The following is a 16501-nucleotide window of genomic DNA, read 5'->3' as shown; positions in this document are numbered from 1 at the left end:
AAATATATTTTTAATTAGTCCAATTGCAGCTTTTCTTGACTTAAATCTGTTTGGGCATCTACCCCTTGCTTTTTTGACTATATTTTATGCATCATAGATACAGTCATTACATTAGTAGACACATAATTACCGCCCTTGTATTTCAGTTTGCCTTCATATTGTGGCAGCCGTGGATCATAAAAATGAGAACTGACATATACAACTACCTGAGTGCTAGAAAATAAAGACACAAGGAGACAGAGCATTAATTTTAAACATTTTATTAAATAAAATGTTTACCCCTACCTAAAGCCAATGATCCAGAAGAAGGCAAAAAACCTGGACACGTTCAGCCAATGTGTGTCACAGGGAAAAAATTCCTTCTTGACCCCGAGAAAAGGCGATCAGTACAAGAACCCTGGACCAAGGCCATACTACAACTAACTAACTGATATAAAGAGCAATGACTCGTTTCCGGAGAGCAGATCTTCTTTGTCCTGGTAACACGCCTCACCTCTCCTTATCAGATCGGACTCTGAGCTTATAGCTTGTCTACGTTGATCTCCCCTGTAAAAATACAGAACACTACCCCCCACAAACACTACACCCCACAAACACTACACCCCACAAACACTAGCCCTTCGGATACAGACATAGGGCAGTTATATCATATCAGGTCCCTTGTACAATTAGGTTAGACAGCAGACACCTATGTAATATGATGTCATGATGCACTGATTCCAGAATTAGATCTATATAATCAGTATATAATGACCTCATAAGACAACAAATATTATCTACAGACATATTAAATGATTAACACTAAATAATCCCGTGGCTCTTGTTAGATTCTTCAGTCTTCCTTCCAGGATCCAGATATTTTTCCTGGTAAGAAAAAAATAATATGAGACAGATCAGGCAAAGACCCATAGAAAACCAGTCATAAATATATTGTACTTTGTGCCCTCTTTTCTTTGCATTTTTAAATTTTGATGTAGATACTTAAAAATGGTGTAATAAATTTAATTAAAAAAAAATGTGTAAAATGCACATATATATATATATGTAAAATAAAGAGTAAAATAAATACGTATACAGTATGTCCCCCAATGTATGTACACCAACCTCTCTCCCATGTGGGGGAACAAGGGTAGATTTTTTTTGCTCCAAAAATCACCACCACCAGCAATCTGTGCCAGCCACAGATACCACTGGAACTGTCACTGACCAAAGTAGCTACTGTAGTGTCTCCATCTGAGGTCCCATCTTGTTGCTGACCTCTGAGATAGCCCCAGGGATGTCCCCATGTTTGCTGCATAGAACTCTCAGTGTCCAACATTCTGCTGTGTGACCTCACAAAGAACCTTCATCACCCAAGTCTAGAGATTCTGCCAGCAAAGACTGGAGAAAGCTAGAACCTTACAGCCACAATCTGTAGACTTGGAGGATCGATGGCCATGTTGGCGCTAAGTTCACTAACTTAAATCCCTGTAAAGTTTCTCATTTACCTGTATCCTCAATCCAGGAACTTCAACTCTCCTCGTCTTCCTCTCCTGAAACGAGAATCTGTGTCCTCGATCCTGGATCCTCTGCTCTCCTTGTCTTCATCTCTTGAAATGAGAATTTGCCCCCTGAACACCCGTTTATATAGCCCCACAGTCATTGTGACATCATGCTGTGAGGTAACAATGGCCTCCTGGATTTGATGATGTCACATATGACCATGAGTGATATCTCCACAGGTATTAATTAATATTAATAACAAGTAGTAATAATATGGCAGATCACATTGGTTAGCATCAAGCTGGAGGAGCAGGACGAATAAGGAAAAGTTCGAAAAAGTAAAATGCATTTACTGCGACTGAAAAAAATAAATAACTTTATATTACTTCAAATTTAATTAAATTCTAGGCTCTATGACAACACTACACTGTTACCATAGGAACAAAGACCTATAGCCCATAGCAACCAGTCCAATTCCAGCTTTAGTGTATTTAAGGCCTGAAATCAAGAACATTGAGTGTTTTGTTTGCTGGTGATACATCTAGCAATGGGCAAATGACAGGTAAGAGCAGGAATCACTGTCTATGAGAGAAACCATTCCCATTGTTACACATTTTCACACATTTTGTAGGTGCAGGAACTATGGACATTCCAGTTTTTATGAAACAACAACTCCCAGCATTCACAGGATAAATATGAACAAAAGTTCAAGAATTGCTTTTTATTTTTTTCATGACATTCGCCGTGCGGTATAAGCAGGGCCGGCTCCAGGTTTTCGTGGGCCCTGGACGAAAGAGTCTCACTGGGCCCCTTTATCACATACCACGATTCATGACACACAGATGCCGCAGAAAAAAAATATATATATAATACAATGCAGAAGATTTCACTTCTTACATTACATGACCGATATCTATTGTAAATTCCACAATAGCTCAGAAACCAGCGAATCGCTGCATGCAGAATACTGGCCCCCATAAAATGCTCCAGACAGGATATTGACCCCATATAATGCTCCATACAGCATACTGTCCCCCTTATAACGATCCTAGAGGATACTGGCTCCCATATAACGCTCCATACAGGATACTGGTCCCTATATAGCGTTCCATACAGAATACTGGCCCCCATATAATGCTCCATGCAGGATGTGCCCCCATATAATGCTCCATGCAGGCTGTGCCCCCACATAATGCTCAATGCAGGCTGTTCCAACCACATAATACCTCATGCAAGTTGTTCCCACCACATAATGCCCCACGCAGGCTGTTCCCCCCTTATAATACCCCATGCAGGATGTCACCCCTCTTATAATGTCCCATGCAGGATGTCATCCCGCTTATAATGCCCCATTCATTATGTCACCCCCCCTTATAATGCCCCATGCAGGATGTCACCCTCGCTTATAATGCCCCATACATTATGTCACCACCCCCATATAATGCCCTATGCAGGATGTCACTTCCCCCCATATAATGCCCCATGCAGTATGTCACTCCCCCCCATATAATGCCCCATGCAGGATCTCACTTCCCCCCCTTTGAATGCCCCATGCAGGATGTCACCTCTCCCCCCTCTTATAATTCCCCATGCAGGATGTCACACACCCCTTATACTGCCCTATGCAGGATGTCACCCCCCCTTCCTTATAATGCCCCATGCAGGATGTCACTCCCCCCCCTTTTAATGCCCCATGCAGGATGTTACCCCCCCTTCCTTATAATGCCCCATGCAGGATGTCACCCCTCCCCTTCCTTATAATGCCCCATGCAGGATGTCACACCCCCCTCCCTTATAATGCCCCATGCCTCCATACATTAAAAAAAAATAATCAAATACTCACCTCACTTCTTCTCACCTGCTGCCGCTGCTCTGGACTCCAGCGTCGCCGGCATCTTTCCACTCTGCGCTGTGACGGCTCAGGAAAGAGCGCGGTGAAAAGATGTCACCGCACCCTCTGACCTGAGACATCACAGTGCAGCAGCCGCGAAGAGAATGGAGCGGCTGCGGAGGAACGAGGAGAGGTAAGTGATGAGCCGCAGGCTGTAGGGGCCCTGAGGCCATGAGCAAGCGGGGGGGAGCGGGCGCTGGCACCGCTGTCCTCCTCTCACAGGTGCGCGGCACGGTGCTAGACGGCGAGTGGGCCCCCCCCCGCCTGCTCAGGTGCTGTCGCCAGCGCAGGGTATAAGTGATATGATGACTTTATTCTGTAGGTCAGTTCGATTACAGCGATACCAGATTAATATAAGATTTTTAATGTTTTCCTGCTTTTGCACAATTAAAACATTTATTTTTGGGTACATAATATTTTATTGAACCCTTTTTATTCAGCAGTATGCATAACATAGCGCCATACACTCGTCCTACTATTCTGGATCAACATTGGACCAATTTTTTATACACTAGTATGACTCCAGCCTTAAGCTTCCAAACTGATAGCCCTATAAGAGATCACTTTATTGAGCTCTATCCAGTTTGCCTTATATACCGTATTTTTTGGACCATAAGACGCACTTTTTTCCCCCAATTTATGGGGGTGCGTCTTATGGTCCGAATATACTGTTTTGTGATGTGGAGGCGGCTGGGGTTGCGGCAACGACGGGGGCTGCAGCAGCTGGGGCGGCAAAGGAATGGTGATACCCAGTAACGAGCGGCGGCAGCAGCATGTTTGTGGGCGCAGCCATGAATTCACTATGTCCACACTAGACATCAGGAGGTGGGCGGTCTCAGGTCCAGATTGCGCGCTGCAATGACGGTACAAAGAGGCAGGGTCGGGGCAATACAGAACAGCACAGCGCGCAATCATTACCGACCCTGCCTCTTTGTAATGTCACTGCAGCGCTTGATCAGGATGAGAGACCGCCCACCTCCTGATTTCGAGCACGGCCATAGTGAATTCATGGCTGTGCCCACAAACATTCTGCTGCCGCCGCTCATTATTGGGTAAAATCGCTCCATCGCTGCCACAGCCCCCTCTGCTGCCACAGCCCCCTTCGCTGCCACAGCCCCCTGCCGCCACAGCCCCCTTCGCTGCCACAGCCACAGCCCCCTCCTGCCACAGCCCCTTTCAGCCCCAGACGCCTCCGCTGCCACAGCCCCCTCCGCCGCCACAGCCACAGCCCCCTCCGCTGCCACAGCCACCTCCGCTGCCACAGACCCAGCCGCCTCCGCTGCCCCAGCCCCAGCTGCCTTCGCTGCCCCAGCCCCAGCTGCCTTCACTGCCCAAGCCACAACCCCCTCCGCAGCTGCAGCCCCAGCTCCCTCCACCTCCGCTGCCACAGCCCAGCCACCTGCACTGCCACAGCCCCTGCGCTCCACTGCCACAGCCCCAGCCACCTCCGCTGCCACAGCCCCAGCCGCCTACGTTGCCAAAGCCGCCTACACTGCCACAGCCCCCTCTGCAGCCCTGGCTCCCTCCGGCTCCACTGCTACAGCCCCAGCCGCCTCCGCAGCCCCAGCCGCCTCCGCTGCCGCAGCCCCAGCCACCTCCGCTGCCACAGACCCAGCCCCCTCTGCAGCCCCAACTGCCTGCGCCCGCTGCCACAGCCCCGGCCACCTCAGCTGCCACAGCTCCCTCCGCAGCCCCAGCCACCTCTGCTGCCGCAGCCCCCAGACAGTGTGACCCCGCTCCTTGCCTATCGTGGGTCCAGAATGAGAGGCAAGCATTATAACGTAGAAGTAAAATATAAAGTAAAGTGAAAAAGCACATGACATAAAACATTGTACTACTCCTGTGGTGAACTATAACCCCCAGCATGCCATAAGAGGTGAAGGACTTGCTGGAAGTTATAGTTCTCCTCAGAGCAACCACAATACCTGTGGGATCTTAAAGACGACATACCATACATGGCTGAATACAGCCAATACATGATACAAGCAACCAGTGGATCGAGCAGCATACTGGCTGTATGACTTCAGCCACATTTGTTTTTTGGCGTTTCTTCCTGCGTGTGTGTACAGTTAGACCACTCAGTCATTGACAGCAGGAGAGGAGAAGCCAAAGGACGGTATGTTTTCCTCTGCCGCAGCATTTCAGACGGAAGACTGAAACATACCATATCAGCCTTACGTCGTACATCCGGTGTCTGATACATTCTGCCTGATCCACGGGCAGCATGCATCAGCTATCGCAATCCAAAAAAGTTTTTTTTTCACTATTTTCCACCTCTAAAACCTTGGTGCGTCTTATGGTCCGGTGCGTCTTATAGTCCGAAAAATACGGTGCTTCCTGCTGACATCAACTGATAGACCTGTATGAGAATGTTCGGACAGGTCTGGGCATGTACGTTGGAATATTTCCAATATATAATGCATTAATATTATAAGTGAATAGGCTTTGCATGTATAACTTAAAATATAAACGTGTCAGGTAAATTCGGAGTTCATGTTTGGAATCAGCGCATTCAATTTAGTGTAAATCACAATAAATCAAAATATTTTTCTCTTAGTAGCAAAATCATTGTTGACATGCACTTACTTTTCTAATGTGGTCACTAACCATTAATACAATAACCTTAGCAATCCAGATAATAGATTATCTGCTTGAAGATGGGGTGCCTAAAAGTTTAAAGAAACTCCAGAAGGAGATCAACTTGCCTCATTATCTTTTTACGAACACCTACAACTTAGGCACACATAATGGACCCAGTCAACCACGACAAAGGATATTAATACACAATCAATTTATCACAGATATGATCATATCTGTGAACCATACACATGGTTTAATTTCTACTAAATATTAACAACTTCTGTGACCTTGCATAGATGAGAACCCTCTGACAGTTAAAGGTTTATTCTCATCTCCAAGATCATAACTCAATGTGTATTAGGTGTAATAATAATATTAGCAAATTCCTCCAATTATAAATGTAGTATAGTTCTTCTGATTCACTATGTTGCATACCCCATGCACAGATCATTGCAACATCTTAGGTATCCATGTGTCACGCAAGATGTGGGAAAAACCTACTGCAACACAAAGGGAAGAAGGAAAGGAAGTCTAGATTCTAGGGAAAGGGGGGAAGTGGAGACCTCCTAGGCTTATCTAGCATCACCCTGTCTTCCCTAACATCCTTGAATTGGCTCTTCACCAAACGCCGCACATGTGCCTTGCCCTGTCTTTCCCTGGCATATGGATAAGGCTAGGGAAGGGAGGAGATGAGCACGAGTTGATCTCAATTAAACACTATAGACAACAGAAGTAGACAAACAGGGGGAAATTACTTAGCTTTAGACGAACTCCAGACAAATGCGCACACGTTCTCAAGCTCCAAACAGCAAGAAGTACTGCTCTTGCTAAAGCCTTCACAAGTTGTAATGAATACACAGCAGATATTTATACAACCAGGCAGGGTGTTAATTAGCGAGAGGAAGGCAGCCGCTGGGTCCTAGAGACAGAGTCTAAGAAAATGTCTGTAAAGCCAAACAGGAGGAGAGCGGACCCTTCCCGCGAGGGCTCACAATCTACAAAGGATAGGTGAGGATACAGTAGATGAGGGTAGAGCTGGTCATGCAGCAGTATGGTGGAAAGAAGTTTACTGCAGGTTGTAGGCTTTTCGGAAGAGGTGGGACTTCAGGTTCCTTTTGAAGGTTTCCATGGTAGGCAAGAGTCTTTTATGATTGGATAGAGAGTTCCAGAGTAGGAGGGATGCATGGGATAAAGTTTGTGTGCGATTGTTGGAAGAGAAGATAAGAAGTGAGTAGAGCAGGAGATCTTGTGAGGATTGGAGGTTGCGTGCAGGTATGTACCGGGAGATTAAGTCACAGATACATGGAGGAGACAGGTTGTGGATGGCTTTATGTGCCATGGTTAGGGTTTTGAACTGGAGTCTCTGGGCAATGGGGAGCCACTGAAGCGATTGACAGAGAGGAGACGCAGAGGAATAGAGGGGAGACAAGTGGATTAGTCGGGCAGCAAAGTCGGGTGAGATGAGGAGGTGGTGAGTGAGTGGGAGATACTGATGTCCTGTCTGTCTATGAGGAGATACAAGATAGGGCCAAGTCTGTGATGCCGAGAGATGAGAGAGTCTGTAGTGGTATACATCACAACCACATTGCCGCCTTTGTCAGACGGCTTTATGGTTATGGTTTGATCCTTTTCAAGTCTGTATAGTGAATCCATTTCACCTCTTGAAAGGTTATGTTATTCCCAATGCTTAGTTTTTGTCAGTTGTATGATGTCCTCCGTAACCAAATTAAGGAAGAAATCTATGGAACTTAAGTCTCCGGTAGGAGGTGGCATTCTAGAAATTTTATTTTTAATGTCCGTGAAGGGATCAATGTATTCAGGTTCACCTCATCAAGATGGTATAGCAACCTCACGCCTTGTAGAAGGTTATTGGGTATTCCCAAGTTGTCACACTCCTTTCTATCCTCCCTAAGGAAGTGCTATTTTAATTTCAAACGTCTGATGAATAGATGCAGGTCTATTATTATTTCAGATTCATCAAAATCAGTGGTGTGGATCAAACTTAAACGTTTACTCAGTACGCATATTTCATCAGTAGTGAGGGGCATTGATGATAGATTGATGACCTGTGTTGTTAACCACTTCGCGCCAGAGCCTGTTTTTGCCTTCGTGACCGGGCCAATTTTTTCAATTCTGACCACTGTCACTTTATGAGGTAATTACTCTGGAACGCTTCAACGGATCCACCTGATTCTGAGATTGTTTTTTTGTGACATATTGTACTTCATGATAGTGGTATAATTTCTTCGATATCACTTGCGTTTATTTGTGAAAAAATCAGAAATTTGGCGAAAATTTTGAAAATTTTGCAATTTTCAAACTTTGAATTTTCATACCCTTTAATCAGAGAGATATGTCACACAAAATAGTTAATGAATAACATTTCCCACATGTCTACTTCACATCAGCACAATTTTGGAACCAAAATTTTTTTCTGTTAGGAAGCTATAAGGGTTAAAAGTTGACCAGCGATTTCTCATTTTTACAACAAAATTTAGAAAAACATTTTTTTAGGGACCACATCTTATTTGAAGTGACTTTGAGGAGCCTTTATGACAGAAAATACCCAAAAGTGATACCATTCTAAAAACTGCACCCCTCAAGGTGCTCAAAACCACATTCAAGAAGTTTATTAACCCTTCAGGTGCTTCACAGGAATTTTTGGAATGTGGAAGAAAACAATGAACATTTAACTTTTTTTCACAAAACTGCTACTTTAGCCTCAAATTTTTAATTTTCACAAGGGCAGCCAGAAAAAATGGACCCCAAAATGTGTTGTGCAATTTCTCCTGAGCACGATGATACCCCATATGTGGTGCAAAGCCACTGTTTGGGCGCACGGCATGGCTCGGAAGGTAAGGAGCGCCATTTGACTTTTGGAATGGAAATTTGACTGGAATCGATAGCGGACGCCATGTTGCATTTGGAGAGCCCCTGAGGTGCCTAAACAGAGGAAACCCCCAACAAGTCACCCCATTTTGGAAACTAGACCCCTCAAGGAACTTATCTAGATGTGTGGTGAGCACCTTGAACCCCCAGGGGCTTCACACAATTTTATAATGTTGAAGGGTGAAAATAAAAAAACACATTTTTATGACAAAACTGCTACTTTAGCCTCAAATTTTTAATTTTCACAAGGGCAGCCAGAAAAAATGGACCCCAAAATGTGTTGTGCAATTTCTCCTGAGCACGCTGATACCCCATATGTGGTGCAAAGCCACTGTTTGGGCGCACGGCATGGCTCGGAAGGTAAGGAGCGCCATTTGACTTTTGGAATGGAAATTTGACTGGAATCGATAGCGGACGCCATGTTGCATTTGGAGAGCCCCTGAGGTGCCTAAACAGAGGAAACCCCCAACAAGTCACCCCATTTTGGAAACTAGACCCCTCAAGGAACTTATCTAGATGTGTGGTGAGCACCTTGAACCCCCAGGGGCTTCACACAATTTTATAATGTTGAAGGGTGAAAATAAAAAAACACATTTTTATCACAAAACTGCTACTTTAGCCTCAAATTTTTAATTTTCACAAGGGCAGCCAGAAAAAATGGACCCCAAAATGTGTTGCGCAATTTCTCCTGAGCACGCTGATACCCCATATGTGGTGCAAAGCCACTTTTTGGGTGCACGGCATGGCTCGGAAGGTAAGGAGCGCCATTTGACTTTTGGAATGGAAATTTGACTGGAATGGATAGCGGACGCCATGTTGCATTTGGAGAGCCCCTGAGGTGCCTAAACAGAGGAAACCCCCAACAAGTCACCCCATTTTGGAAACTAGACCCCTCAAGGAACTTATCTAGATGTGTGGTGAGCACCTTGAACCCCCAGGGGCTTCACACAATTTTATAATGTTGAAGGGTGAAAATAAAAAAACACATTTTTATGACAAAACTGCTACTTTAGCCTCAAATTTTAAATTTTCACAAGGGCAGCCAGAAAAAAATGGACCCCAAAATGTGTTGTGCAATTTCTCCTGAGCACGCTGATACCCCATATGTGGTGCAAAGCCACTGTTTGGGCGCACGGCATGGCTCGGAAGGTAAGGAGCGCCATTTGACTTTTGGAATGGAAATTTGACTGGAATCGATAGCGGACGCCATGTTGCATTTGGAGAGCCCCTGTGGTGCCTAAACAGAGGAAACCACCAACAAGTCACCCCATTTTGGAAACTAGACCCCTCAAGGAACTTATCTAGATGTGTGGTGAGCACCTTGAACTCCCAGGGGCTTCACACAATTTTATAATGTTGAAGGGTGAAAATAAAAAAACACATTTTTATGACAAAACTGCTACTTTAGCCTCAAATTTTTAATTTTCACAAGGGCAGCCAGAAAAAATGGACCCCAAAATGTGTTGTGCAATTTCTCCTGAGCACGCTGATACCCCATATGTGGTGCAAAGCCACTGTTTGGGCGCACGGCATGGCTCGGAAGGTAAGGAGCGCCATTTGACTTTTGGAATGGAAATTTGACTGGAATGGATAGCGGACGCCATGTTGCATTTGGAGAGCCCCTGAGGTGCCTAAACAGAGGAAACCCACAACAAGTGACCGAATTTTACAATCTACTCCTCTATATAAATTAATCTAGTGGTGGGAAAATAAGTAGGTAAATGGTCACTAAACCCATAGATGAATTCCCACAGAGGTGTCATTTCCATAATGGGGTCACTTCAGGGGGGATTATGCTGTTCTGGCACTTTTCAGAGTACCAGAGCTAAAGAATCCCCCCTGAAGTGACCCCATTTTGGAAATGACACCCCTCTGGGAATTCATCTATGGGTTTAGTGACCATTTTAACTCGATGGATGATTTCCAGAAACAAGCACGCAATGGAAGGTTTAGATTCTGGAGAACCCCCCCCTGGAAATTAAGTGAGCTCTACTCGAATATGTCATTCACTAAATGAACCAAATGTTTGAATGACAAATTGGGATACATTTTTACAGTTTAAAAACGTGGTTCTGTGTGGTAGATTTTAAAGCAGTCAGTGACGCATAAGGCTGGCAATGATGGGCATTGTGGGCAATAGTAGCGGGTATCACGCCTCATTCCTCTCTTAGTACATACACGACATCTTTTCTGGGGGTTCCTTCTTGTTTCCGTTGCTGGAATAAGTGCAATAAAATGTCGCTCAGTGAGTCTTTTCACATCCTCAGATTCTAATGGATGAGCGGGGCTAACACTTTGGAAGACAAGATTTTCAATGACCTTTTCTTGATAATCAAGAAAAGGATCTGAATTTCCTGCTTTTTTGTACAACACAAAAGAATTGTATGTGGCCACCTGAAACAAATAGATAACCAACTTTTTATACCAGGTATAGGACTTTCTTGATACCTGGTATGGCTGTAGAACCTGGTCTGCAAGGTCCACACCCCCCATGTGTTTGTTGTAGTCAATGACTGACACAGGTTTTTGCTTCGGAGTGGTGGATCCTAGTTCTACAGTGGCCCTTGTGGCATCTGTGTGGATCGAGCTGAGGACAAAAATATCCCTCTTATCCCTATATTTCAGGGCAAGCAGCTCTCCGTTACGTACAGCCCCTGACTGCCCCTTTTGGAACTTTTGGTTGACCAATGGTTCTGGAAACCCCTGACGGTTTTTACGGATGGTCCCACAAGCCCCGATGTTGTGTTCAACCAGACTTTTAAATAGGGGTATGCTGGTGTAATAATTGTCCACATATAGATTGTAGCCTTTTTGAAAAAATGGACTTATCAGCTCCCAAACAATTTTTGCAGATGTCCCCAGATAAGTAGGGCATCCTGGTGGGTTTAGTTGGCTGTCTTTCCCCTCATATATGCGGAAAGCGGATGTGTATCCGGTTGAACTTTCGCACATTTTATAGATCTTTATTCCAAACCTTGCCCTTTTAGATGGAATAAATTGCTTGAGGTGCAGTCTTCCTTTGAATTTTACAAGGGACTCATCTATAGAAATATTTTGTGTTGGGGTGTAGAGGCTTAAGAATTTTTCTGTCAAATTTTCAATGATGGGTCTAATTTTATATAACCTGTCATGTTCTGGGGCATTTCTGGGCAGGCATTGACTATTGTCGTTAAAATGCCAAAACCGCATGAGCATTTCATAACGGGTCCTAGGCAGAATGACTGAAAACATAGGGGTGGCTTGAACAGGGTGGTTGGACCAGTAGGATCGAATGCTCGGTTTTTTAACAAGCCCCATGGCAAATGTAAGTCCTAAAATTTTTTTATTTCCGGGACATTAGTTGGTGTCCATAAATTTGCCCTAGCATAGTAAGATCGGGGATTCTGGCTTATGAATTGGGATGCATATACATTTGTTTGCACAACAATATGCTCTAGCAAGCTGTCTGTAAAAAACAAATTAAAAAAATGAATTGGTCCAAAATCTTCCACCTCCACATTTATACCAGGAGTGGCATTGAAATCAGGGCTGAATGGAGCAGCCGAATCCGAAGCCTCCCATCTGGGAAATGCTAGATCATGTGGCAAAGCCCCTTGTACACTGGCGTGCGCCAATTCACTAGTAGCAGGGACAGCGCTTGTACTGGGCAGTGTTCCCTGATCTGGAGACGCTTCTCCAGTAGCGCTATTTGCCCCTATTGTTGTACTGGTCCTTGGGCTTGAGGATGGACCAGAATCACTGCTCATTTCTGAGCTCTCAGTGTCGCCGCTACTAAAGCCCTCAAAATCCATATCTCCATCTGAGATTGCGCTGTCATCAGTGTCAGAACACAGCAGGGCATACACCTCCTCTGCGGTATAAGTCTGACGGGCCATTTTATTTTTAGATTTTTTGACTGGACTGAACGGACCGGACTGAACGGACGGGACTGATCTGACAGGACTGACTGACCTGACAGGACTGACTGACTGATCTGACAGGACTGACTGACTGATCTGACAGGACTGACTGACTGACAGATCTGACAGGACTGACTGACTGACAGATCTGACAGGACTGACTGACTGGACTGATCTGACAGGACTGACTGACTGGACTGATCTGACAGGACTGACTGACTGGACTGATCTGACAGGACTGACTGACAGGACTGACTGACTGACAGATCTGACAGGACTGACTGACTGACAGATCTGACAGGACTGACTGACTGACAGATCTGACAGGACTGACTGACTGACAGATCTGACAGGACTGACTGACTGACAGATCTGACAGGACTGACTGATCTGACAGGACTGACTGACTGATCTGACAGGACTGACTGATAGATCTGACAGGACTGACTGACTGATCTGACAGGACTGACTGACTGATCTGACAGGACTGACTGACTGATAGATCTGACAGGACTGACTGACTGATAGATCTGACAGGACTGACTGACTGACAGATCTGACAGGACTGATCTGACAGGACTGACTGATCTGACAGACTCACTAACCCTAACTCTTACTTTCTTTTTTATTTTATTTTTTTTTTACTTTCACAGTGGCAAGGCTGACACAGCTCTTGTCACACTGTTTCTCCTCTGCTCTCTCACTGAGATCGGAGGAGAAACAGTGTATTTATCAGGCAGATCGCCCGGGAAAGTTTGTTGCTAAAACAAACTTCCCTGGTGATCTCTCTGATTGGCTGGTGTGACGCTGACATCATCGAGACCTGAGCCAATCAGGTCTCAATGATGTCAGAGGTCACAGCACCGGGATCCCCGCCGCTCCTGAGGTATGTGGGGGGTCCCGATCGCCGACCACCAGCTGTTACTATCTTTTAAATGCCGCGATCGCTATGGATCGCGGCATCTAGAAGATAGGAACAGGTTAACATCATGGGGACCTGATCCATTCAGGTCCCCATGATGCCACATGTCAGAGCTATCGCTCTGAACCGGTACCGCAGCGCTAGCAGGACCCTGGGGGTCCTGAGTGCTGCGGGACCACCCACCGTTTTTAAACGTCGGCGCTGCACAGAGCCCGGGCAGCGCCGACGTTTATGTACAGTGGGCGGTCCTGAACCGGTTAAACGGGATTCGGCTGATTGGATCGGCTCCTGAGCAGGTAGTTCAGATCTAAAAAAATCCCTCTCTGCGGGGTTCTCCTGTTATTTCCTCTCCCCCGAAATCCACCCCTTTCTTTTAATTTCCCCTTTTGGGTTTTGAATTTTGTATCAGTATGTGAGACCTCTGTTTCAGAGGAGGATATGTCTATCTAAGGAATATAATTCTGTCTGGTAATCGGCACCTAATATGCCTTGTATTCCCTGAATTCTTCAAGGTAATAAAGAACTTGTGTTTACACTCTTTTAGGTGGTATTGGTACCATTCTACCTTGTTCTGTAACTATGTTTCTTTTTTTGCGATGTCCAGTTCTGATGAGAATTTCTTAGTTACCTCTATTTGCTACTTAAGAGCTTCCTTTTTAGGGTGCCAACCACCATGTGAGGTAGGGGACAATATAGAATAGGGAGAGAGTAGGGAATAATATACACTTTCCTTCCCAGTTTTTTCCAAATAGTGCAGGTTGGTGGTATCACCCTACTAGCCTAGCACATGTAGGGTATCCATGCATGTGTATCTGTATCATTTCTTGACCCTAATGGGAAGCTAAGGGCCTAATCTCATTCTTGATATAGACCCCCCCCCAACATAACTAATAAATAATGGTAAAATATCTTTGCCCAATCATTTTCTTGTTCTATACCCCATTAATATATATAACTGTGATGTACCTCTGAGACCGTCTGCCTCTTTAGAGTACCACTGTGTGTTTATAAAAATATCAGGGTAAATCCCATTTGTTTACAGTGATCCGTGACCATGTGTCTTCTTGGGGGTTTGAAGGAGCAATAAAAAATATGTGTCCCTTCACGTGGATCTCCATTTTCCAGCTGCAAACCATATAGCAGGGCATGCGTCTGAAGTACACCTGTTTATGCCGCATCGCAACATGTCTGAGGAGCAGAATATACAGTCGGTACGGAAAGTATTCAGAACCCTTTAAATATTTAATTTTGTTTCATTGCAGCCATTTTATAAGTTTTAAAAAGTTCATTTTTTTTCTCATTAAAGTACACTCTGTACCCCATCTTGACTGAAAAAAAAAACAGAAATGTAGAAATTTTTACAAATTTATTAAAAAAAACAAAAACTGAAATATCACATGGTCATAAGTATTCAGACCCTTTGCTCAGACACTCATATTTAAGTCACATGGTGTCCATTTCCTTGTGATCCTCCTTGAGAGGGTTCTACTCCTTGTGCGGTAGCGCTATTGATCATGTTGAGGGGCACTCACTTCACCGGGTTAATTAAAGCACACATGCAACGTTTTCCAGTAATCTAAAGTCCAGCAGTTTATTACACATCATAAACTGCTTATAACATAGTCCATCTCAGCGGCTCGCAGGAATGTTACACATGTAATATCCTAGAGCCTTTTCAGTGGCAGCTCTGCCGGCTTGGCTTCAGAAACAGTCCTCAGCAAGGTAACAACATCAAGGTCCATATCAAGCACCGTCTTTTACCTTTGTCAGGTATAGCTGCTTCCATTAACTCTGTTCTGCCAAAGCTGTGGTTTAAGGCTCACCAGATGTGGCCTACAGGCCTTGTGCCTTCCAGGTCTAATGGTGTCTCAGGCACAGAGATCAGGTCTCTTGACTCACTGCGTTTCAAAAATCCCCCGAATATATATCCCTCTGTGCGCACAGGACCTGTGATGATGTCACAGTCGTGTGATCAGTCATTGTCACTAACTTCGTCAAGTCACATTTCCGAGTCGTAACCTTGTCAGACCCCCCTCGCTCCCAGCATTCAATATAGCAGTGCGACTCACTTGCCCTTGTATCTAAGGTCAGGTCCGACTCCGTACTGTCTCGTACTGTATTGGGTTGTTTGTATGGGCCTCTCAGACCTGAGTTACTGGAGGACTCACGACCTCTAAACCCACACCCACTATCCTCAGAACATCTTGAAAGGTCTCTAACTTCTGCTGTAGCCGTTCTATTATTTGGAGGGCCCTTTCTCTGTCTGGTCTCACAATTTATAGACGGCTGCCATCTTCTGCTGCTTAGGCGACGCTATCTTTCCATTAACAGTCTGGCGAGATTCAACTGTTCTACCTCTTGCAGGTAGGTCACACGGTACTCCATCAGCATTCTTATATATGCAAAATTTTCTTCCGTTCCTACAGCGGAGAATGACACCATGCTGTCTTCATCCGGTATCCAGTCCTCATGATCACGTGGACTGCTTACTTTCATCACACCAGACTTCTTTACCATCATTTGCATGGCTTGGCCATTTCTCCCAATGAGCTTTCTTACCAGAGCATGAGGCACCCAGATAACTTCTTCCTGCAGACTTTGAGCTTTTCTCATAAGCTCCAGTTGTCTATTGGCTTGTTCAGTCTTCAACCGGACAATCCGCTTCGTGCAAACACATCACCAGTGCATGTCACTTAGGACAGCCACCCTCTTCACTGTGACTTCAGTTGTGGACAGGACCACCAGCTGTTTAGCTTCTGAGGTCGAGTACACCTTACAGGCTCCCACGGCCTTCCTAAACTCTTCATGCAATGACTCTCTGGTGCATTCTTCTCTCAA

The sequence above is a fragment of the Phyllobates terribilis genome, unplaced genomic scaffold (assembly GCF_046119375.1).
Source record: "Phyllobates terribilis strain yellow unplaced genomic scaffold, ASM4611937v1 Scaffold_122__1_contigs__length_5177241, whole genome shotgun sequence".
NCBI lineage: Eukaryota > Metazoa > Chordata > Amphibia > Anura > Dendrobatidae > Phyllobates > Phyllobates terribilis.
This window is presented reverse-complemented; position numbering follows the sequence as displayed.